Source organism: Neofelis nebulosa, chromosome 8 (assembly GCF_028018385.1).
Source record: "Neofelis nebulosa isolate mNeoNeb1 chromosome 8, mNeoNeb1.pri, whole genome shotgun sequence".
NCBI lineage: Eukaryota > Metazoa > Chordata > Mammalia > Carnivora > Felidae > Neofelis > Neofelis nebulosa.
This window is the reverse complement of record NC_080789.1, coordinates 20,974,325-20,999,193: the sequence shown is the minus strand read 5'-3', so window position 1 is coordinate 20,999,193 and position 24,869 is coordinate 20,974,325. Positions and strand designations below refer to the sequence as shown.

The 24,869-nt window shown below is 40.8% G+C and overlaps 1 protein-coding gene across 5 annotated transcripts in view; it reads left to right on the top strand.

Annotated features, from left to right (window-relative positions):
• The window catches only part of ANO4 (anoctamin 4), a 426,134-nt gene that overhangs the window by 58,352 nt on the left and 342,913 nt on the right, over window positions 1–24,869 (top strand). Inside the window, exon 1 of one of the 5 annotated variants that reach the window (XM_058741648.1) lies at window positions 15,056–15,546. The exons of the other annotated variants lie outside the window; for them this stretch is intronic. The gene's annotated coding sequence lies outside the window, so the exon portion shown is untranslated. Of the gene's footprint in view, window positions 1–15,055; window positions 15,547–24,869 lie in introns of those variants that run through there. 5 annotated transcript variants of the gene reach the window in all.

Here is a 24,869-nt window from a genome sequence, read left to right as displayed (position 1 = left end):
TTTCTTTGTAGATTATTGCCTGGTTTGCTGTGATTGAGACTATTATCAGCCATTGTTCAAAGTGGCCCCCTATTCCACTCCACAGGCTCAGTTCTCCAGGGAGATCTCCCTCAGATCAGGGCTGGCTGTGCCAACCTCCCCAGGCATCCTGGCCCTTCCTCCTTCTGAGGTACTTTTCTCCATGTTGCAGTTGCTCCTCTGTGCTCCTTTCTGTCTTCCCCACCATGCTGTCTTCGGTGTCTTTGTTCTCTCAGCTGGTGGCACACAGTAGGTGCCTGGTATGTAGGTTGCAGATGTTCGTCCCTCCATATCAGTGACCATGTCAATGTGAGCTTCTTGCTATCCTTGATGGGGCCCTTGTGCTCTGCAAGGACTTTGTATTTGCCAGCCATTTAAACATTAATATTTTATTAAGGTTACAAATTCAATATTCTAGTTTTTCTTTTAACTTTTAAACACACACACCTTATTATTTAATTCTAAATCTATAAATGTTAATAGTCACAAGCAATCTGGTTACAGTTTGGCCTCATTTAAAGTCTCCTAAACATTCTAATGCATTGATAGTTTTAATATTCTGTTTCCTTTTTAAGACCTCATTTTCCTAATGAAGAAAATTTTTCATGATTCTTACAAATACAATAAATGTGTAACGTGGTAAAACTTCTCCTAAACCTCCCAGTATTGTGACAGACTTAAGCAAAGTTCTGCCATACATCTTAACTTGAAGTCACCGTGCTTAGTTATTCAACCATATAATTTACCTTGGAATTGAAATGGTCATCTGCTAGCTAGGCCAATGTGCCAGATTCTCATAAACATTATATACTCTTTAAATACTGAACACAAAAATATTGATAGATTTAATTTATAACATTATTTCCATGTATTTCTAGATACTCCCAGGCTTAACAGATGTTTACCCACCAAGAAAACAATTCTGCCATCAACCATTCTGCTAGGCTTTAAGGTCAGAAGGTGCTCGTGTCCAGGTGGATTTTTCTTAAAACTGTGGGGGACACATAGACCTCTCTTCCAAGGTTGCAATGCCAGGGAAGTGTCCAAATCCACATGTCCACGTGGAATGGTCTTCTAGTCCTCATCAGATGGATTCTGGTTATATCTTTAGTCTGATTTAGGTCTATAATCATCCATCCGGATTGCTTCACTATTAGATTGGTTAAATCCAATCTATTTACTGCTTGATTGTATTCCATTTTCTCTTTTCTCATTCCAATGTTTGTAGCTATTTAGATAATATCTGATTGTATTCTGTGTATTTCTGTAGTTCTGCTGACATAGTCTTTAGTGACAGTTAATAATTGTTTTGCTATGAAGGACCCTTTTCATTATCCCCTACCATGGATTTTGGAAGAATATGAAAATAAAAAGACCATCTTTAATAAATGATAATTACTGATCACTTTCTTTTGGCTGACCAAATACAAATTTAACTTCCTATCAGAGCTTCTTATCCGCATGAGCTAATCAGTGCTATGAAATAGATTGATAGAATTCCAATCAAAAGGAAAATTGTTTCTCTTTGCATGTAGCCTGATCAGTGCATATGCCTAACATCTGTTAGGTTTATTGGCAAACAAAGTAATTTCTTAGGTACTCAACGTTTGCTTTGTCAGTGTCAGGTGGGGGACCACAACTCAATTTTAAAACTTTGTCTGTTGTCCTTCTTTTCTCGAAGGCTGCTTATCCATTCTTTGGATCTTTTTAAGACGTTTCTTACTCATTGTCTTCACCTCTTACATCTCTGATTTCTACCTTTCACTGTTCTCTTTGGCCCATAAGCATCTTGCTCTTGTTAAAGAAACTCCTGATTGACTTTTGATTCCTGTGAGCATCTTCTAGTCTACAGTCTTTTTTTTATCTGCTTAACTGGCTTTTGTGTTCTGTCATTTCTCTACTTCTCTTCTTTCCTCTCTGACCAGTCCTTTGTCACTGTCACTAACTCTTTCTTCTCATGTCAGCTGAGGGAGAACAACGAGCACAGGTTTTAGAGTCGGGGAGACCTGGGTTTGAACCTCAGCTCTGTCCTCACCAGCTATGTGACCTTGGGCAGTTCTTCACTTCGCTGAGCTTCAGTTTCCTTCTCTGTAAGATGAGGATGATAACACCTCACTTATAAGTTGTTGTAAGATTAAAAGGACCGTGTACATATAGTGTCTCAAATGGTGACTGGCATTTTAGAGACTCTTCACTTTGTAATTATAATAATATGGGTATCACCCAAGCTTTATTGAAGCATCATCTTTTCCTGTGAAGTATTCAGTTTTCATTCTGTGCAGTAATTCTAAGATTTGTGTCAAAGCTCCTACTTCCCAACCACCAGACTCTTATGTCTACTGGTGTGCTAATATTCTTCACCTGGATTCCCCATGTAATCCAAGATTCGGTACTACTCAAGCAGTACTCAGCCTGTGACTACTTCCTTGGTTAATAGAATCTCAATCCTCACAGTGTCTCTGAGGTTAGAGATTTCCTTTCTCCCTTTCTATCCACCCAACCAGTGTCTACTGATCATTCTATTAGGGGCTATTTGCTGTGCTCTGCACTTAGGCTGCAGCAAAGAGCAGAAAGGTCTGAAGCCTGAAGAGAAGGATGACTTTTAAGGAAGTATGACAGGTCCAATGATGGTGAAGAACAGAGTGCAGAGGACCCCGGCAGGGTTGGGATGAAGTAGGGCGAAGTTTAAATTTCTTCTCTCATCTCCATTTTCAGTAGATCCTATAAATTCAACTTAGGGAGTATCGTATTTCCATTCCTTCTGTCTTCCCACTACAACTGTTTTATTCAGTCCCAGTATCCCAGGCACATTGGTCTAGGCTGGACATTCCTAAGAGTTTCCTAAATCTGTCTCCAGTTTGTCTTTGAAGCAGCCACCAAGGTCCCTTCCTGAAGCACAAATCTCCTATCTCTCCCTTGCTTAAAACTCTTTATTGGCTATACTCATCAAAATTCAGTGTAGGAAGCAGAGGTCTCTCTATGTATTTCAATCAGGAAAGGATTTAACATGGGGGTTAGGAATGATAATATCAGAGGAGGGTTAGAGGAACAGGTACAGGAAGGATGCACCAATGTCTACTAAAAGCCTGGAGTTTAAGAACTTCCAGCCATAGTTGTGCATGGATCAGGAATCCATGGTGCTACTGCCCCTCAACTGCTTTTCCTCACCCAGCAAGACATTGTACCCCAGAATGCTGCAGGAAAACATCGTACCTTTATGATCTTATCAAAGTGAAGAGCAGCCAAAAGAAGTCAAGAAAATGGTCTCCTTCTAATTTCCACCTTCCAGAGTTCATGCAAATGCATCAGATTGATGGAACCTAATTCTCCTTCAGAACCCTGGCTTCAAGGAGTGTGGTAAATGTAGGTTTTAATTTGCCAGCCTCTGTATGGGAAGGGACACTAGAAAGAGGGAGGAATCCACAGGGAGCAAGGCACCAATGGCATCCATCCCACCAGGCTCTCTGCTGCCTCTAAGAAATGTAACCTAATGTTCATATTTGTGTGAAGTTTCACCCTGATCATCGTATTTTGCCTAACTTCTTCCACCACCTACAATGTTTGCCATTGGCAGGTGCTAAAGAGATGTTTGTTGAATGTGAATGAATGAATGAATCCATTTATTCCTGACCCAGTTCTGTCTTACCTCTGGCCATAGCTTTATCAGGCACGACCTTCATGGCTGGTCTTAACTTCTACCTGCAGGAGGCCTGCCATTTCTCTGAGGATCAGCCAAATCTGCCCTCCTCAGAAGGTCTTCTAAAATGGCCCTGCTTGCCTCCACCCCCCTTTCTTTTTGACCTTTGCATCTGTGTCATAGAGCTTATCACCGACTGCCTATATTGCATGTAGCTATGTGCTCATATTTTTTTTTTACCTACCATGTTGTGAACTTCAGAAGAGCAACTGTTTTATTCACTGCCATGGCACCCTTCCCACCATGCCTCCATTAAGCTTTTCTCACCACTGTCTCCTTTCCTCCTCCTTTTCTCCAGACATAACCACTCTAAAACCCTTATTTTATAAAGACATTCCTTTCAATTTTCTTATTTTCCTGTAATTTCAATTCAAAGTTGATAATTTGTAGGTGTGGTTTAGTCTTTAACTGCTTTTCTCTTGTCCTTCATGGAGACCTGTATGCCAATTTTTTCTTATCCTAACACATTTGTCTTGTTTTACTCCCAGGCAGTAATACAGAATAAACCTAAAAAGGGAAGAGCCTTAGAAAGAAAGAAAGGACAAATTTTAAATTTCTTTTAAATTTTTCAGTGGAATTCACATTATGTTCCCAGTGTTCGGGTTTTCTAGGCCTTGATAATAGAAACTGTATTAGCAGAACATGACAGCCATTATCACGTTCATAGTTGGGATTCTGAGGTATAAAGACAGGGCTATGTGATTTGTCTGTGTTTGTCACAGTGAATTTCTTAGAACTTCACTTTATTTGGGGTAAGGAACATTCTCTTATTCTTTAAAGTTAATTTTCCAGAAGTATCTATCTCATAAGACAACTGAAATTTGGAAAAGCAAAACAAAAACAACAATGACAAAAAAACAAACAAACCACCTATTCAGAGAGACTGAGATTTTTTTCTTTGTTTACTTAAATAGACTTTGTCTTGGAGGTTTTAGGTTCCCAACAAAACTGAGCAAAAGTACAGAGCATTCACATATACCTTTTCCCTCATATTGATTGCTCAACCACTGTCAACATAACACGCCACAGTGGTACATCTCTTAAAACTGATGGACCTAAATTAACACATAATCACCCAAAATCCATAGTGAACATGAGGGATCACTCTCGATGTCATGCATTTGTCAAAACCCATGAAATATATGATGTATCTACCATTACAGTATTGAATTTTTACACCATAAAATTCCTTTGTTCTGTACTTATTCATCTCTTACTTCCACTTAAGACCTGGCAACCATTTATCTTAACTATCTCCATAGTTTTGCCTTTTCTAGAATGCCATATGGTTGGAAATGTACAATATGTAACCTTTTAGTATTGACTTCTTTCATTTAGTAATATACATCTAAGTTTCTTTCATGTCTTTTCATGGCTTGATAGCCCATTTCTTTTTAATGCTGAATAATATTCCATTGTCTGGATGTACCACAGTTTTTGTGCTTTCACTTACTGAAGGACATGTTGGTTGTTTCCAAGTGTTGGCAATTTTGAATAAAGCTGTTATAAATATTTGTGTACAGGTTTTTGTGTGGACATAGGTTTTCAACTCTTTTTGGGGGGAAAAAACAGGTGCACAGTTGCTGGATTATATGGTAAGAGTATAAGAGTGTGTTTTAAAGAAACCACTAAACTGTTTTCTAACATGCCTGTATGACTTTTGCATTCCTGCCACAGATACAGATTTATTTTTGTTACAGGTTCAAGGACTTCTTAAAAATTCATAAAAGGAAAAATCCATTCCTAAGAAGGTGTAGAATGGTCAGTGTATGGCCTACTTTCATTTTACCAAAGTATGAACATGTTAAAGTTATTTAAAATGCTCATTCTGTTTCTCCTCTCAACTCAAATAATAGAACTCAAAATTGATTACAGAGAAATGAGGAGAAATTGTATAAAAAAAGCAGGCAGGATAACCACATCTGTAGCACTGATACTATGGTTCATTCTTTTTTTTTTTTTTTTTTTTTTTTTGCTTGTGGATCAGCAACATTGGGAGAATGGGAGATGTAGGTATCCTTCTGACCCCCCCCACCCCAGCTGACTTGGCCAGGTGTCTGCAATCGCTTTGGTGGGCTTCCTTGCCAATGAAGATGTTCCCCAGTTAGTCATACCAAGGGGAGACTGTTCTTTAGGTGCTAATGGCCATTGCAGCTATGCACAAAGAGGAGTTTTATTCCTGTTCTTTAGGTCCATCATAGTTAATTTCCTGTGAGGTAGGGGGAGTGGGTGAGAAAATTAGATAATCCTTTGGCTGGTATAGAGGGTCTATTATAAGCCCTAGGTCTTGCCCTATTTCCTCAATCCATATCCCTTCTTGTAATGGTCCTGTATGTTGGATAGGGCACTGGATTTCCAAGTAACAGCCACAGCTCATTGGTAGCCCTGCTCTTAAGAGTAAAATTCTGCACATAGAAACACAGGGCTCTGTCCCCTCCAAAGTTAAATGCTGGTGAAATTTCTCCAAGAAGGCCCTTCTGCTCAAGAAAATCAATAGCCTTTCATCTGCCAGGCAATTCAAAGTAGAAAGTATGTTTGGAATGCCTTACTGTCCCCAAGGTGCCCCAATTAGTTGGGTTACCATTGAAAGCCAGGAGTTGCAGAGATTGAATCTTTGTGGAGTAAATTAATGCTTGCGGTGTTCTGTAATTTCAAGGAGAAGGAAAATTCTTGAATAAAAAAGTGAGCTAATTAAAAATAAGCTCACAGGGATTTTTAAATTTTTTGAACTGAGAGTTTTTTCCCCAATCATATTAAAAACAATTCCACAAATACACACTGAGCATCCATATATACCAGGCATTGCAACAAGTGGAGAGGTTAGACAGATGGACAAGATACTCTTACATCACTCAAGGAACACAGGCTCTAATGAGACAGATACACAGGGGAGCCCAATCTCCCTATTACCATTTATTTGAGTATGTCCAGGGAGAGTTCACCTCTGGGGATACAAAGGTAAATAAAACTCAGGACTAGGACTTTCCTGAAGAAATCCAATAATAAGACCATTAGAATAACCCGTGATCAGTGCCATAAGGTAGAAATGGTTAACTCTAGAATGTAGGGAGTGTGTATCTAGAAATGCTTCAAGGATGAGGGAGATGCTTGAGTTGGGTCTCAAGAGAACTCAGTAAGAGTTCAGGAGGAAGGCAGGGAGAAGAAATTCTAAGCAATGGAAAAAGCTTGTGCCAGGACCCTGGAATTGTTTTTTAAGTTTGTTTATTTTGAGAGAGAGCATGCACACATGGGTGGAGGGTCAGAGAGAGGCAGGGAGAGAGAATCCCAACCAGGCTATTAGGACATGGATGAATGGGAGGAGGCAAGTGGGGAGTGATGGCAAGAGGAAAGACAGGAGGATAGTTATGGGGTATCCTTCATCCTGTACATGGTAAGAATCAGGCAAGAGTGTTGAGTGGGAGAGGGCATTATGGTGTTTTCACTTAAAAATCCTTAGGTGGCTGTGAGGGATGGATTGAACTGAGTGAGACACGAGTCAGGAAAGCACATGTGCGTGCTCTCTCTCTCTCTCTCTCTCTCTCTCTCTCTCAAAAATAAACATGAAAAAAGGGGGGCACCTGGGTGGCTCAGTAGGTTAAGCGTCTTATTCTTGATTTCGACTCAGGTCATGATCTCACAGCTCGTGAATTTGAGCCCTGTGATGGGCTCTGCACTGATGGTGTGCAGCCTGCTTGGGATTCTCTCTGTCCTCCCTTTCTGCCCTTTCCTTCCTCCCCCATTGAAAATAAGCAAACATTAAAAAAGAAAGAAAGCTGCTTCTAAGACCATCACATTAGACCAGGGGAGAATTGGTAATGAGACTGAGGTGGTGGAAATGGGGAGATGATGGATGGAAGAAATGTTTAGGAGGGACTATGGGCAAGATGAGTTAAAGAATGATGCTGAGATTTCTAGACACCCTATAAAGGGTCCCAAATAGTCTTCCATGTAAGAGTCAATAAATGTCCTTTCATTTGGGCAGCAGAGTAGATAGTGATGCTCTTAAATGGAAAAAAAGGGGGAAGAAAAGGAAGTTCAGATTTGGGAGAAAAAGATATGTTTGTATTAAGTCTAGGATTTTTTTCCTTTGGTGGCTTTTTTTTTTTTTAACAAAACTACCTGTTTCTGTTTCTTGCCAATGACAAATCCATATGCCTGTTTTGTAGATTGGCGTGCTATTGCTAATTGAAAATACTCTAATTGAAAACTATGTCCTTCCAGATGACCATTGGAAAATAACCTTCATACATTATACAGGATTGCCATGGTTATTTATTTATTAAGCCTCCTCTCAGGCTGGGTTATCAGAAACAGGGATGATGTGGTCAGGCCCAGAGGATTTCTATATCTTGCCTTCGAGGCAGCTCCCTGGGAGGAGAGCGAAATTGCCTAGATTCCTGGGCTCCTAGTATTCTGAAACTATTTGTTCTAGTTGATGCTTCAGAGATCAAGGACCTTGTCAACTTCTTCTCAGGATAAGCTTGGGCCAGAGCAATTTTAACATTAAAAAGGAGAAGGAAAATGTGAAATAAGGATCCATAAAATCTCTTGATTTATTAAATAAACATAATTTAACATTTTTGCTCAGTTTTTCAGTTCCTGTTATATAGGTGAGGATCAGCATGCAGTTCTTGGTAATTCCTGTTTCTAATGGGGCAGGAGTTGGCATATTACATGTAGTGCCGCCTGACCCTGGATACCACTTTAATGTCTGTTATACATTATTAAGTACCTATATAAGCTTGAACATTATGGTATGGTCCTGAGTACTATATTAAGTGACCTCCGAGATTTAATTCCTCAATAGTCAAGGATTATTGGAACTTTATATAGATGGTAGACAGCATATGAACAGTTAATACAAGCATTGGTTGTCCTGTAAATATTCAAGAAATACATACTGAGTACCTATCATATTCTGGATACTTTAGGCTTTGGGGACACAATCAGTGCAAGAGACCATCCTTGCCTGAAGGGAGCATATTTTATAGTTTAGAGGACAAATGTTAAATCAGCAATCAAATAAGGAGACACATTACAAAGACCACGTGGTGGGAATGAGCTCTGTGAGTTCAAGAAACAGAAGGAGGGTAGTAGTTGGGGTATATGCTTATACTGTAGAATGAGGAAGAAATGGCTCACTTTTCCCAATGAGCAACGGAATGCTTATTAGAGACTTGTAAATATGATAGATTTATGTATACTGCATATAAATCATACCGCATCTTGTTCAACAACATAGTGAGGTGACTCCCATTTCCTTGACAAGGGAGCTATGTGGGACCGGGTCTCCAGGACCTGAGCCTGGGCCTTCTGACTCTTCCATTGCCCCTAACTGCAGACCTGTAGGATCGAACAAGGCACTTGGAATAAAGAGGTGCTGAGTCACTGGCCTCCTAGGCGGCCTTTCAGAAGATATGGGTCTTGAATTTTATGATGGCTGATGGGATATTAACAATCATCAAGCAGTGATAGTGGCAGTAACTCTGCCTACTAACATAGAGTTTTATACTTTGCAAAGTACTTTATATGGTTCCTCATTTGTGGCTCAGAAGAGCCCTCACAGGTAAGCAGAACTTGTTTTATTCTTCTCATTTAGGTTAAGAGATGACCTGAGGTGACACAGGGGACTGGGCTGGGACTTGACTCCACTGATTCTAATTCAGGGTCCTTGCCTTAAACCACAGAAACTCCTGAAGGAGGAGATCTATATGGCTCATAAGCTTATAGTTCTTCAGACTTCCAGAAAACAAATTTGTGCTTTCTTCAGAGTGCTTTTGATGGTGAAAAAGAGGCATAAAAAATGGACTCTCTCATGAATATATTGAGCTCACCACACACACACACACACACACACACACACACACACACACACACATACACAGACACACACACACACACACACACACACCCCTTGGTCTCCTCAGATTCAGCCCAATTCTGACTCTTCTGACCTATTGTGTGCCAGGGACTATCAAAGGATCTCAAATATGTTAAAAGATACTAATTATTTTAGCACAATGTTACTTGCCCTATAATAAAAGACTGGAAATAATGGTATTTACATACATAGAGAGGAAGATGTGATTAAGTCACTTTGGGGAATTTGGGGAAAGCTTCACCAAGAAGATAATAGTAAACTGGGCTTTAAAGGATTATTCTAGGGAGAGAAGGTTATTCTAGGAAAAACATATTCTTCCTCAGATACCCTATTCCTTTGTCATGGTAATTGGGTGTATACAGAACGTGGGATCTATGGGAAGGAATGGTGGGAAATGATGCTGGTCGATTGAAGTCTGGTTGCAAAGGGCCTTGAGTGCCAGGCTCAGAAGGTGCTATATTTGGCCTGAGCAGGCCAGGTTTGTTAGTGAGGCAGTGACATGATTAAACTTGCTGTGTTTAGAAAGCAAATGAGGTTGGTAAGGGAAAGTTAGGTTGGGACAAGGGACAAGTCAGAAATTATTGTAATAGTTTAGGAGAAGGAAGATGGCCCTCACCCGGCCATCATGCCTAATTATACATTGAGGAGAATGGTAGCAACAACATTAGTGAGGCTTAAAGACCAATTGGATGTGGAGACACACCAGTTGGATTTTGGATGCACACACTAGTTGGTTTTCCATTAGTGTACACACACACACACACACACACACACACACACACACCCCTTGCTCTCCCCAGATTCAGCCCAATTCTGACTCTTCAAGCTAACCATTGATGTAGTTTTCTATCCTCAAGAAGGAGAGAAGAAGTTTAGGTCTGTGATCTTAAGGATCCTTTCTGTGTGATGTGATTGTTGACCCCATAGGATTCTTCTGGCTGAGAAATGCTGAGTGTAAACACAGTTTTGAAGGCTTGGATGCGATGACTATATGTATTGCAGATTATTTACCTTTTATGTATTTGGAACCGTTGTTGCCCATTTGAAAGCGTGCCTACTAAGCACTTTGGGGAAATTACTCTCACTCATCGAGTGACCTCTGATAGGGAAACATTGGCAGGGCAACCTATTCTCCCTTCATTTCATGCTGAAGGAGAGCTTAGGTATTAGACAAGGGATTACACTGCAGTGCTTATGTCCAATCCCACACTTTTCTGGGATCCTCTCCACTCTTCTAGTAATTAGGGATCACTCATCCTGACTTTAAATGTAATGTAAGGTAGAGTTAGGAAAAAGAAACCAACAAATACCAACTGCTTGCTCTTCAAATTACAAGCATCAAGAATTCATTTCTGTTGTATAAAGGGTTAAATTTAATCTGAGGTAAAAATGAGTGTTTCTTCTTTAATATGGATTTGCCTCATTCCTACTTCACCCAAATTCATGTAACACTGTGGGAAGAGTCCCCAAGTAATCTGACATGCTTAGTCAAAAAGATTTTGGGGGCGTTTGGGTGGCTCAGTCCATTAAGTGTCTGACTCTGTTTCTGCTCAGGTCATGCTCTCAGGGTAGTGAGATTGAGCCTTGTATTGGGGCTCCATGTTGGGTGTGGAGCCTGCTTAAGATTCCTTCTCTCCCTCTGCCCCTTACCTTCTAGCTCTCTCTCTTAACAGCAAAAAACAAAACACAGGGGCGCCTGGGTGGCTCAGTTGGTTGAGTGTCTGACTTTGGTTCAAGTTATGATCTCACAGTTCTTGAATTTGAGCTACACATTGGCTGTCTGTCAGCCCAGAGCCACTGCAGATCCTCTGTCCCATCCCCTCTCCCCCCACCTCTCCCCTGCTTGTGCTCTGGCACACTCTCCTTCAAAAATAAATAAACATTAAAACACACACACACAAAACAAAAAACAAAAAAAAAACCCTTCAAAAAGGTTTTGGGGTCCTCTTCTATGTCCAAGTCCTGTGTTTCCACGGAGAAGAGAGGCATTTTGAGGCTGTCCTGGTTGTTCATATACTGGTATTGCCACCTGGGCAAGCACCTTCAACCTCTCTGAGCCCCAGTTACTGCAGTGAACATAATCCTATTTGTGTTCTGGGAGTGCTGTGAAGGCTGAGACATGTGAGGCCACTTGAAAAAAGTCTGGCATAAGGTAGGGTTCAGTATATATTAGTTTCTTTAGATACTGGTTGATAGAAGTTAGGGCAGAGACAAGCTTTTCCTTTAGGGAGATTTTGACTTTGTTTTTAAAACCATTGGTTGGCAGCATGTTCCTTAAAATTTCTTGATTCTCATATCTCCATTAATAGATCCTGATGTCAAAAATGGAAGTATATGCGGGTGCCTGGGTGGTTCAGTGGGTTAAGCGTCCGACTTTGGCTCAGGTCATGATCTCGTGGTTCATGAGTTTGAGCCCCACGTCGGGCTCTGTGCTGACAGCTCAGAGCCTGGAGCCTGGTTTGATTCTGTGTCTCCTTCTCTCTCTGCCCCTACCCCGCTCATGCTCTGTTTCTCTCAAAAATAAATAAACATTTAAAAAAACTGTTTAAAAATGGAAGTATAAGGCCGTGTACCCTCTTGATGATCTAGAAAATAGGTGTATTTTTACTTTGTCTCTTCAGGCTGATTACAGAAAGTAGAATCATTTCGGCATTGAAAGATGGAGCTTTACAAATCCTTGTCTTTCAGACTTTATAAAACTGTCAGCATGCTTTTCTGAAGCAAATTTACTAAAACTATCTTTTTTTCTTATTAAATTTTTTTTTAATGTTTATTGTTGAGAGAGAGAAAGCGTGCGAGCAATGCAGTACGAACAGGGAGGGACAGAAAGAGAGGGAGACACAGAATCTGAAGCAGGCTACAGGCTCTGTGCTGTCAGCACAGAGCCCGACCTGGGGCTCGAGCTCATGAACTGTGAGATCATGACCTGAGCCAAAGTTGGACGCTTAACCAACTAAGTCACCCAGGTGCCCCTCTTTTTTTTTTTTTTTTTTTTTTTTGTTTTAAAACAAGTGACAGGTATAGGTACATAATTCAAATTACCTTCTAGTCTTCAAAAAGAAGTGTTAAATCATGCTGTTGTATAACTTTAGGTAAATTATTTTGGCCAAATAGCCGTCTAACATTTGGCCACATCTCATTTATTGAGAACCTTTTATGCATTAAATACTGGTGTTATACCAGGGAGCAAAATATAGTCCCAGAAATTGTCCCAAGTTTATTTGACTTGGATATTTCGTCCTTTACAAAATTCAGTGGGCGTTTGTTGCTATGTGGAATGTAAGGTGGTTCTCTTGTCCTTTCAGGAGGGAGGGGTGGAGAAGTGGCCAAACTTTAAAAAATTAATTGCATTAGAGTAAGTGACTGAAGTACCCGTTTTCATTGACCTAATTGCTACATAGATGTGCAATTATTTAATCTAAGTAATTTGTACTTCTGCAGTTTTATCATTTTCATGCTTCATTATCACCCTGTATATTCAAGGTATTGAACCTGTTCCATAAACAGTATTAATCTCAATTACTTTGTGAGCTTTAAATAATATTCCCTTATTAAATATATTCTTTGTTATGCTGCCCATGTTTTTGCAGTGTCAGAAGCTGTTGATGCTGATAAAAGCAAACATTTAGTTTAAAAACCTTTTCATGTTTTAATGAGATTAAAAAAATAATGTGTACATTTATATTTCCCAAGGTTTGGTTATGGAAAACACTTTGTTAGGCAAATATAGAACTTTGAGTCCAGAGTCCAACTCATGGCTTGGCTTTTTATTCAAGGGACATTCAAATAGAACATTTTCAGTCTTGGCCAGAACCACGGTGTTGAAACATCGAAAAGATTTAAATTGGCCCATGAGACTATAAACTTCTTGAAGGCAGGCAGGGTCTGCCACTTGGATCTCTGTAGCTCTGAAACATGGTTGGCTGTTCTTTAAATGTTTGCTGGTTGAACTGAAGTGAGTAATGAAACTGAATTTGGGACTCTGTGTCCCAGGTTTTCCTTATTTAATGTACATAGGACTACCCTGGCAAACCATACTTCTTCTCAAAAATTTCATTTTCTTATGTTCATCTTTTGTGGAACATTTTTATGGCCTCCTGCTGTGACTCATTTGGGTAATGAGTTAACTGCTTCCTTGGAGCCCAGCCCTTCCTTTTAAGCTGTGGTATTCAGGTCCCCCAAAGTAGTTTGCCTCTGGGTAGAAATCACAACAAAGTAGTATCCAAATAATACTTCAACTTCTAGGTAAAGACAGAACTAAAATTAAAAACTCTATATCATGTAAGCCATCTGAAAAACAAACCTAGAAGCATTTGTATCTTTCCGTTAACTCTTGGCTAGTGCAAGGGAATTCATCTTTTCTAGAGATAAAAAGGTTACCCAAGACTGTCTCCCCAGATTCAAAAGTTCTGAAGTTTTAGTGTGGAGTTCAGTTTGACTGGCATTTAACTTTAGAACCTATGCCCCTGTCTAATTTAATTGTCACGACCAAAAACAGATTAATTCAGATATATGTGCTAAGTTTTTAGGCTCATTGTTAGAATGGGGAAAAAGGCAAGAAGGAAAAGTGTCACTTTCTCTAGTCTCTAGTCACCACGAAGGGATTCACTCCTTTGCCTCTTCTTTTTTAAAAAAAATTTTTTTTAAAACATTTTTATTTATTTTTGAGAGAGAGGGAGAGAGGGAGGGAGGAAGGAGCAGAGAGAGAGGGAGACACAGAATCCGAAGCAGGTTCCAGGCTCTGAGCTGTCAGCACAGAGCCCGATGAGGGCCTTGAACCCATGAACTGTGAGATCATGACCTGAGCTGAAGTCAGATGCTTAACTAACTGAGCCACCCAGGCACCCTAGCTCCTGTGCCTCTTCTATTAGTCTGGCACAGTTTTGCATAGTTCAGTGTGCCTGTGAACTTTTGTACAGGTTTGTATGCCCAAAACCACATTTTCCCTGTCTTACGGGTGACTTAAGAGACCTCAAAAGGAACTCTTAGCTGTCTTGATAAATTCATCTCTGACAACGACTCCTGTGCATATAGTGCACAAGAAAATGATAAAGCTAAGGGACAAATTTCTGGAGAGACCTTTAACCCTTTTCTGCCTCAATTTCTCACTTGTGAAATAGGGAGACTAGTGCCTGGTCCTCACATCCTGTGCCTTGGCCATAAAGAAGCTTACGTCCAAAGTGCTTCTACTGTACTCAGGGTGATCTCTCCATGCCCAGTATCAGGCTGTCTGGTCTGGAGATGCCAGCAGACCTCATTTAGGGTGGGTTGCAAGTCTGGCTTCTTGCAGAGATACTGTGGGATGCGTAGGAAAACTTCCTGAGCCTTCTGGTGTCACTATGGGGCTTTGGAGCTTGTTTTTAATAACAAGCAAATATTATCAGCAACTGAATGGAGAGTGAGATGCCAACCCTGCCAAAGTTCTGTTGGAGGCAGGGGGCTGTCCTGTGTCTCTCAACCCACTGTCTCTGATGCTCTCTTGTCACACTGACAGGGTTCTCGCTGGCTGGGCTGATTGGTCGCCGGCAATAACTGATATGGAATACTGATATTCTCACGGGCAGTTCCTTCCACTCCAAAGAAGCTCCTTTCCTCCCCTCTTCCCATGTTCCCAACCCCAGCCTGGTGCCCAGCCACCCCCGACCGTGACGCCCCTTCACCCGGGGGAGGACAAGTCCTGGGCGTGATGCTCTGAGCTGGCGGTGAAATCCACCAGGCTGCTTTCACTCCAGCTCGCTCTCGGGAGAGTCCTGCTCCAGACTTCTCAGGGTTTTTACAGCACAAACAACTGCATGCGGGCCGAGGGGAGGCTGAAACGGACTTGTGTGTGGTGGTTTTATCGTCTTTCATCACTTTGCTGGCCTCATCCCGAGGCACTTGCCTGGATTTCTTTCTGCCTAAGACTGAGGAAGGATCCCTTCTCCTTCTTTTGACTCTTTCTATTTTTATGGTAAGTGCTTGCATTGAATGAGCTGCTCTGCTGCAGTGAACTGAAGGCTCTTGCTCGCTTGCTCCCTCTCTTCCCAGCTAAGCTTTAGTGACCTTCTCTCTGCGTTTCTCCTTTTTTCATGGATCCGTTGTCTGGGGTGAACCAGAGAACTAAAATGCCAGGGCTCATTTGTCTGGACGGTTTTTCTTTCTTTCTTTCTTTTTCTTTTTTTCATAAACCTGAGCTTCTCAGCTCTGATGGAAACATAAGCACTCTCTCTTTGTCCTTGAAGCGGCAGCCAGGGGAATGTGTTCACGCTGGTAAACTGCAGCAGTGTGCAGGGAATCTGTGGAGGGTGACTGACAAATTTGGGCAAGATGAATCCTTGGTGTGCTGAGGTTCACTTTTAGAATCCGGAAGGGCCGGGGCTGGGCGGCCCACATAGCAAACTATTCCATCTTTCCAGGTGAAGACAGCACCCGCGTGAGTTATGTCGGAGTCTGCCATGGGCAGTGGCGCTTGGAGCACCTGCCCCCCCGAGAGTCCAGACCGGCCCTGTGTTTTGTGGGCTTCACAACTTGGGCAGTAACATTCGCGGCGGGAGGAATCCTGCACTGGCGGATGGAGTGATTCATGACCTCATTGCTTCCTTTTTCCTTTGGAATCTCAGGGTGCCTGCTTAGCAAACCATATTTTACATCCTTTTCAGAGGCTGGTGGGGCAGTGATGACAGGAACATTTTTGAGTTGGCAACACAGTTTCATCCTCCTGCTGGGAGAGAAAATGGTTTGAGGCTACTGGAATGGTTAGACTTTTTTAAGTGAAAATAAGCAGGTTTCCGAGGAAGAACATGTGTGTTGCAGCATCCACAGGCAGATTGTTTATTCCAGGACATCACTCTGAGAATAGTGTCCTAATTTTTCACCTGGTCTCCTGAGCCTTGCTGCAGACAGAAACACAACTTGAGGTCTATTACTGGCTTGCTGCCTCCTGTAGCCCAAAGGAAACCGAGAACATTTGGTATAGATCTCACTGGTGGTTGACTGAGTACCTCTCTTCACAGGGAGATGTCCCTTCTCTTTTTGTTTTTGGTAGCAGGTGTGTTGAATTATTTTGGCATTCTAGAGAATAAGCTTCGCAGTGGTGTTTCTGCTTAGTTCTTTTCCAGCTTGGGCTGGAAGATGGGTTGTCTTATTTGATTTTTGTATGGGATTTCTAATTCTGGTCCATTTCACTCTAGGGAGGGTTCTGATCAAATGTAATTCAGCCTGTGATTTGTAAGATACTGCACTAATAAATGTGATTTTTTTGGTAACAAATGAGAGAAAAAAGGTGGGGTGAAATTTCTGGTCTTTCCCCTGTTGATTGGGAATTGGAATATAAAGTTCCTCAACTGTCTTGCTCATTCTCACCACTTTTATTTCTACTGCCTGTGTGGATTTTTCTTAAAATAGTGGTGATGACATCAGGCATATGCTTTCATTCTGTTCCCTGGGTTCAAAGTAGATACATTTGGTGGAGGGTTCTTATATGAAAGCATACATTTAAATAAAGAGCAAGAATTTGTAGATGTTTATGTGACAGTCCAGTTTCAGAGTGAAACCAGCAAATAGGTTAACAGCAACACAACAAAAAATTAGGATCCTCGCAGACTGTAAACTCTGAATCCTTAAGTAATGTTTGAAATACTTTTGGCATTGTTTGGATTAGCTCTTCTAATATCCATTCTTTCCTACACTCAGTTATAGCTCATAGCAATGTTGTAATCTGACTGGTAGACTTCTCTGCTTCCTTGAATCATTCTTTCATTCTTACTTGTTTACTTACATCCTTAACGGTGTTTTCTTACCTTGCTTATTCCTTTATTCCTCCAATTGCAAGGATTTTTATCAGGTGCCTGGCAACACAGCCTGAGGTACTCAAGATGGGAAGCGTTAGAATCGGCTTGTATGTCAAGGAAATAGACTCTGCATTTCACACTGCAAGCAATTTTGCATGCATTGGAAAAAATATATTTCCTTTTAATTAGTAGCAACTTCAGCTTTGAGAGAAGAGAATTCCTTAGGCTTCTTTATCTTGCTGAACAGAATGTTTGCCTATACAGTCAGAAGTGTGTGTGTGTGTGTGTGTGTGTGTGTGTGTGGTATATGCAAGTATATACACAAATGTTTACTTAGGACTGTTATGTGAATATACTTTTAATAGTTGTAGCATGCTCATTTAGAGGACTGAAACAAAATTCCTAAGCTATTGCTTACCATTCTCTAGCTAGCTTTTTTTGTTGTTGTTATTGTAGGGATTTCCCCACTTCTCACACCCCTCCTCCAGATAACGCCTTTGGGAATTTCTTTGAATTGGGAGAATTCTACAGCATTTCCTTGTCTCACAGCATGGTGTCATGTTAATTCCTTTGCAGGGTCTCTGAAGGCAGCATAGAAAACTACAGCAGGAAAAACTGATAAAAGCTGTGCTGAGTGGAGCCAGTAGCCTCTGGTGATGAAGTCACCACAACATTTTATTTGTGTGTTGATTCAGCTGCTGTACCTTGCAACTGGTTTTGCTTGCCACTCTGGCAAATTGTAGTTATTTGAAATAGGTCTAGAAGCACCTACATTGGTGTAGATGCACTTATTCATTTTTCACACTTGTTAATTACAGCCATCCTTAAAACCCGTGCTCTTACTGTTTCTTTCGGGGGTGGTTTAATTTGAAATCTGCAGCTTCTACTGTAAATCAGTATTCCATTTTTATCCTGCTCCTCTCTGTGTTCTTTCCTACTTCTGCTTTATATATGTTGCTATATGTGAGCACTCATATGTGTATGCTTAGAAACTCAGGCAGTGAAAATTGACAACTAATGAAGAGTTGGTTACAGCTTCTTGTTTAGTAGCTGAACTTCAGTGTTCAGAGGGAAGAAATTGCCCCCATTAATACAAATATAACCTCATGCTTCTACAGGCATTCTTGTCATTGAAACTGTTTTCCATAGTTGATTACCAGGACTAGAAATAGAATCAGTTTTGCATTTTAATTAATGACATTCTAGATCTGTCTAGGTTGGACTGCCCTCAAATCTTGACATGTTTACTACCCAAAAGGTCTTTGTATTTAGAGGGGGAGTTGATGGTGTCTATTTTTACAAAGTAAAAACTTTGATTCTATAACACAGCCTTTTTTTGGGGGTGTGGGGGAATTCGATGAACCATATCATTAAGGATGTTGGCTGATTTTTTTTTTCTGTTGCTTTTTCCAGTACAATTAATATAGTCCCTTTACCATGCATGTCTCCATGAGCCTTTTTTTTTTAAACAGAGGAAAAGAAGAGGAATGTACAACTCCCACATAAAGCTGCTTAGGGAGAGGACTGTTCTTTAACAGAGATTCAAGACCACTTCTAACACCAGCTATGGTGATCTACTTTGAAAGGAACTTGCTATTCAGTTGGCAACTTACATTGTATAAAATAGGAGAAATGCTTCATGAGCTGTGTTGAATGTTGCATTTTTGATCTGTGCTTCCCTATTGAATTCATTTAGGACTATAGTCACTAGACAGCTTTGCAGGAAAAAAAAATCATGTCCTCAGTAGCATAATAATCTAGCCAGACTGTCATAAATGTTTATGTTGCAAGTTATATCTCTTGGGTGGTAGAGGGAGATGGCAGAATTTTGGAGCAGAACCAAATCACAGCCCCAAAATAATGTAAGACGAAAGGGGAAATTCTTCCCTTTATGTAGCATTTAATTCTCCAGTCAAGCTGTTGGCCCTTAAGTCTGAAGATCCAAGAAATTGTTAAAAACAAATAATAACGCGTTTTGTGGACCTTGTCTCTAATAGAAATCCTTGACCCTTAATTAGGCATCTGCTGAGTGGCCTTTCTTTCGGCTTGTGTGAACCAGCAGCCATTCTTATAGAAAACAGACATACTGTCATGCAGTAGGAATTTACTTACTTACATTTTTCCTGTTGGTCTCCCACTGAGGACCTCCTGTGAGTGTCAGAGGGAATGAGTGGAGACAGAGAAGACAGCTAGTCACAGTGGGATGTCTTCAGGACCCCAGGGTTCCAGTGCAACCTCAGGCACCAACTGCTATGAGACTCCTACTCCTAACAGCTCCCTTGGGCTTGGGCCAAATAATCTCATTGGGTTCCCCCAGCCATTGAAAATTATGAACTGTTATTTTACCTCTATTTTTTACTAGATGGATGGTAATTTTTAAGGCAATGGATCCAGATTAGACATTCTTAGGAGGTGGGCTATACATGCCCTTGATAACCTTCCCTGGAACTATAACCATGACAGGAACATCAGATTCAGAAAAGTGTGATAATGGTGAGCCTTCATGAACAGAGCTCCTGTGTGTATGACTACTGCCTGATTACCCTGGGACATTTTGAAATGTTCCTCCTAACCATAGAAAAGGAACTTAAGGCATGTGTTATCAACCCTCTCATTTCCTATATAAGGAAGTTGACTCTCAGGGAAGTTAAATGTCCTCCCCAGGGTTGGAGACCTGGTTAGCACCTGGGAAGACATTTCAGTGCAGTGTACATGGATTTACTCAGATCCCTTGTTCTGTTCCTGGTGTGGGACCCTTTCCACAATACACAGCTGACACTTACTGTGTCATTCATTGCTCACAAAACTGCTTTGTGGCATCCAACTCACTGGTGTCCATTATTTCTGGGTTCATTTCATGCAGATTACGTGGCTGTACCAGTCAGAGTGAGTCACATCAAGCCAATGTTTATGGTAATTTGCTCATGCTTGTGTAGAAATGCATTTTTTTATATTGAAGTTTTGCTTTTCTTACGAACATTTCAAGAATTTTACAAACATTATGCTCAGTTATTTTTTCCCCTGGCATTTCAACTATTTGACTGATGATCAGTTTTGTAGAGGGGTTGATATATTTATAGATGGATTCTTTCATCCATTCATTCACCTAATGCATATTGAGCACCTATTATGTCCATCCATATGCCAAGCAGCAGGGATCCAGTGATGAAACAGCTGGATGCCACCATTGCTGAGAGTGTTCAGAGTGTAGTTATGCTTCATGGAGTTTGTCTTGATTCTCAGCCAGTGATGTTACTGTTTCACATGGTTTCTCAATCCATTTGAAAAGCCATTTGCTTGGTCAGTTTCTGCCTGGGAGTATTCCACTGACAAGTTCTTTCCCCACAAAGGCACCTTTGCTGTCATTGCAACATGTATCTTCCAGTTTTCAAAATAATATTCTTAGCTTCTGTTCTGTTACCTGACTGAAAAAAAGAGATTGATTGGCTAAACTTGTTTATACTGTTATGATTCACAAAATGATTGTTTCCTTCTTTGGAAAAAATTAGCTATTCTCTGGAAATCCTAAATGTGTAGTCTAGATAGCAAGGTGTTTGTGGAACTAATTGCCAGTTAAAGTCAAATCCCATGGCCTTGCATGGCAAGCCCATTATTACATACAGCCCTTGTTTGCTTGTTTGGCCTCTTGCTCTGCAGCTCCTGTGGAATTTTTTTAGAAGTATCAAACCATTTGCAGTGCTCTCATTTGCCTCGGTGCCTTTGCATATGCTGGTTCCACTGAAATGTCTCTGCTGTCTTCAGACTAACTTTCAAGGCAGGTTCAGATATCACCTCTTAAGGAAGCTCTGTGATACTTAACACCTTTACTAACCCCTGTCATGCAAAGCTGAGGTAGGTAGATCATGTCTATCCTCTTATATCCCTTAGTACAAAGATCTCATAGGATTTTATAGACTGTACTGTGATTGTTTGTCTATTGGTTCTCTTTCCCAAATAGACATTTTGTTCCTTGAGGACAAGGACTATATTTTCATCTCTATATCCCAAGGCATAGTTTAGTGACTGCAGATACCAATAGCAAATACCCAGTAATCCTTGAACAAGCTAGACTGGGAATCACCATATAAAACCTATGGTGCTGGTTTTGGTAGCTACTGCTCTATGTAGAGAAATTAATTTTTCAAAATAATCTGACTGTGAATTATACTGAGAAGGATAAAGAGATAGGCAGTCATCCTGATGGAGTCTATTAGAAAACCCCCAGAAAATGTTTGTCTCCAAAAGAGTTTCAACAAAGTAAACAACTAGAATTTATTAAGTGCCTTCTATAAGCAAAGCATTGTGTTAGGTCCCCAGGAATGCAAGATTTTTTTTTAAATTTTTTTTAACGTTTATTTATTTTTGAGACAAGGAGAGACAGAGCATGAACAGGGGAGGGGCAGAGAGAGAGGGAGACACAGAATCTGAAACAGGCTCCAGGCTCCGAGCTGTCAGCACAGAGCCCGACGCGGGGCTCGAACTCACGGACCGTGAGATCATGACCTGAGCCGAAGTCGGACGCTCAACCGACCAAGCCACCCAGGCGCCCCTGCAAGATTTTTTAAAAAGCCAGAAGCTAGTAAGGATTTGTGTCGTGTGTAAACGATTTGGTTACAAGGCAGATGATTACAGAGATTCTAATAGGCTGTAGATGTGCAGCTGAGGTAAGGGAGCTGGGTTTACAGAGGGACAGAGTAACTGGCTTGAGCAAGAACTTAGAGATCTGGGGTGCCTGAGTAGCTCGTTTGGTTAAGCATCTGACTCTTGGTTTTGGCTCAGGTCATGATCTCATGTTTTGTGAGTTCTGGCCCCACTTGGGCTCTGTGCTGACAGTGTGGAGCCTGCTTGGGATTCTTTCTCTCCTTCTCTCTGTTCCTCCCCTGCTCACATTCTCTCTCTCTCTCTCTCTGTCTCTCTCTCAATAAGTGAACATTTAAAAACAAAAAAGGACTTAGAGATTGATGGTGTGGTCAACAAGAAGATGGCTTGGGGAGTGGTGGTCGGAGGGAAATGGAAAAGGCAGAGAAAGTCCAGGGACCTTTGGGTGGAGATGGGGATGGTATTCAGAAGAAGTAAGTGGCAGTTTATTATTTCTGAAAGATGGGAGATAATTAATAGGATCTGGATAAAGCCAAAAAGGAATCTCTCCTCAGGTTTAATTTTTTTTTTAATTTTTTTTTAACGTTTATTTATTTTTGAGATAGAGAGACAGAGCATGAACAGGGGAGGAGCAGAGAGAGAGGGAGACACAGAATCGGAAGCAGGCTCCAGGCTCTGAGCCATCAGCCCAGAGCCTGACGCGGGGCTCGAACTCACGGACCGCGAGATCGTGACCTGAGCTGAAGTCGGACGCTCGACCGACTGAGCCACCCAGGCGCCCCTCCTCAGGTTTAATTAATCAGAAGTCTATGTTCAGGGAAGGAGAGCAGTTGCTCAGTACATAAGCACATAAGACGTTTGCTTCTCACCCAGCCCGTTTACCCTTGAGGGTACACTTTGACATTCAGAGTCATCACAAGGAAATGAAGCCAGGAAATCTAATCTAAATCAATCAGTTTAGACCTAGAGAGAATTTAGGATGGAGGTCACTGAAGTTCCTGTGAAAATACGGTCCAGAGTGTAAATAATCCCATGGTCCTTTGGTGCTTTATTGCCCATAACTTCTGTTTCTTTTTCTTTGGCAAATAGCTTAGTGCTATTTACAAAGAATATAATCATTTTATAAATCAGTGTATATATGCATGGATAAGCTATGTTCATATATGTGAAAAAGTAGCTTATTAGAAACTTCTATCTGTAATCAATTCCATTCATCCCCAAGGTATGATTTCTGTTGTGCCTTTTCCTACTTTTCTTTTCTCTAAAAGAATTGGGGAACATAGGTTTAGGGACTGGTAAGTTAAGTTTTGCGCATCTGAGAATTGGACCTGGTCAGATGTCTCTCCACCTTGATTGTAACCTAAGAAGATGGAGTTGGACAGTCTCTAGATACCTTGGCCAGAGCATGAAAGCAAATAGATTTTCAGTGAGAGATTAGAGGTAGAAAAGAAGCTCACGTCATTTGCTCACTCACTAAACAAGTGCTTATTATGCACTTACTATGCTTCAGGCATAGTTCTGGGCACTAGACAAACAACAGTGAACAAAACCATCTATATTTTGCTTTCACAGAGCCAACATTTGGGTAGAAACGGGAGGAGCAAACAGACACCATTAGCAGACACAAAGCATGTCAGATGGTGATATGCACAATGGTGAAAGTGAAGACTGTTGATGCTACTGTTATCTTCATATTTAGGTTCTCCATTTATTGAACTTACTCATTGTGTTTAAATTATTTTGTTCCATGCATTGTTTTTATAGCTTGCTGTTATGATATTTTACTTTCTAATTAGTCTCCATAAGCCACAATCTTGACAGATTTTTCCCCTAGGTAAGTGCAGGTATTGAAACAATTGGTGCTGAGAACAAAAGTTATAATCAGGCATTTAGCTCTTGAATTGACTTAAAGGAGAAGTAAGATGGACACCAGAGCTCATGAGTATTTTTCTCCAGGGTAAAGTTGTCAGAATTTAGATGAAGAATATAGGAAAGAAATAGACCAGTCTCTCAGTTGAGTCTGAGGGGAGCGGATTGGAGTGTTCTTCTGGGAGACTGAGAGCTTGAGCTTCAGGAGCTCTGGCCCTGGGAGGGGGGCAGGGAAATGATGGACATCACCAGTGAGCACAGCTCATTAGGAAGAGATGAGATGATATAGAAAGTAAACATACAAGAAATTTAGCAAGTTATTTCATTTTGGGAGGGAAGAAGCATAAAGCCAGTGAGACACATATGTATCAATGAGCAACAGTTATAAAAAAAGGTTCTGCCTAATGTAGAACATCTGGATGAGTCCATTAATAGAAGTGGTGTCCTGAAACAAAAAGAAATGTTTATGAATTTTTAAAAATTCCTACCCTATTTGTGATCTTTAATTCAGTATCCATGTTCTATTTTATTCCAAGCATACTTTTGGTCAATACTTTCTACCTTTCTTCTAAAAGAATTTGGATTTAAAGAAAAATCTCTCCTGGTGGTGGAGAGCTTGGGCTCTGGGACAGGCAGTTCGGTTCCCATCCTGGCTCTGCCACTTACTCACCTTTGGGCCTTGGATGGGTTGCATAGTCTTTTTGTATATCATTGTCCTCAATTATAAAAATGAGAGTAACTAACAACCCCTACCTCATAGTTAGAGCTGTTGAGTGTTAAATGAGATAGTACATGGAAAGCACTCATCACAGTGCCTGCAAGATGGTTACATTGACCAACAGTTGTTAATGTTAACATTATTTGTCTCTAGTGTTAGGAATTTGGAGGAATTTTCCTATGTATATGTATGTTTGTGTGTACATATTTACCTCCTTAGCAGACTTTCTTCTAATGCTCATGATCATGCTTTCTTTTTCATGTTTGGATGAATGATTTTATGATGAAGCTTTTTGGAAGGATCTCAGTTTTTGCTATC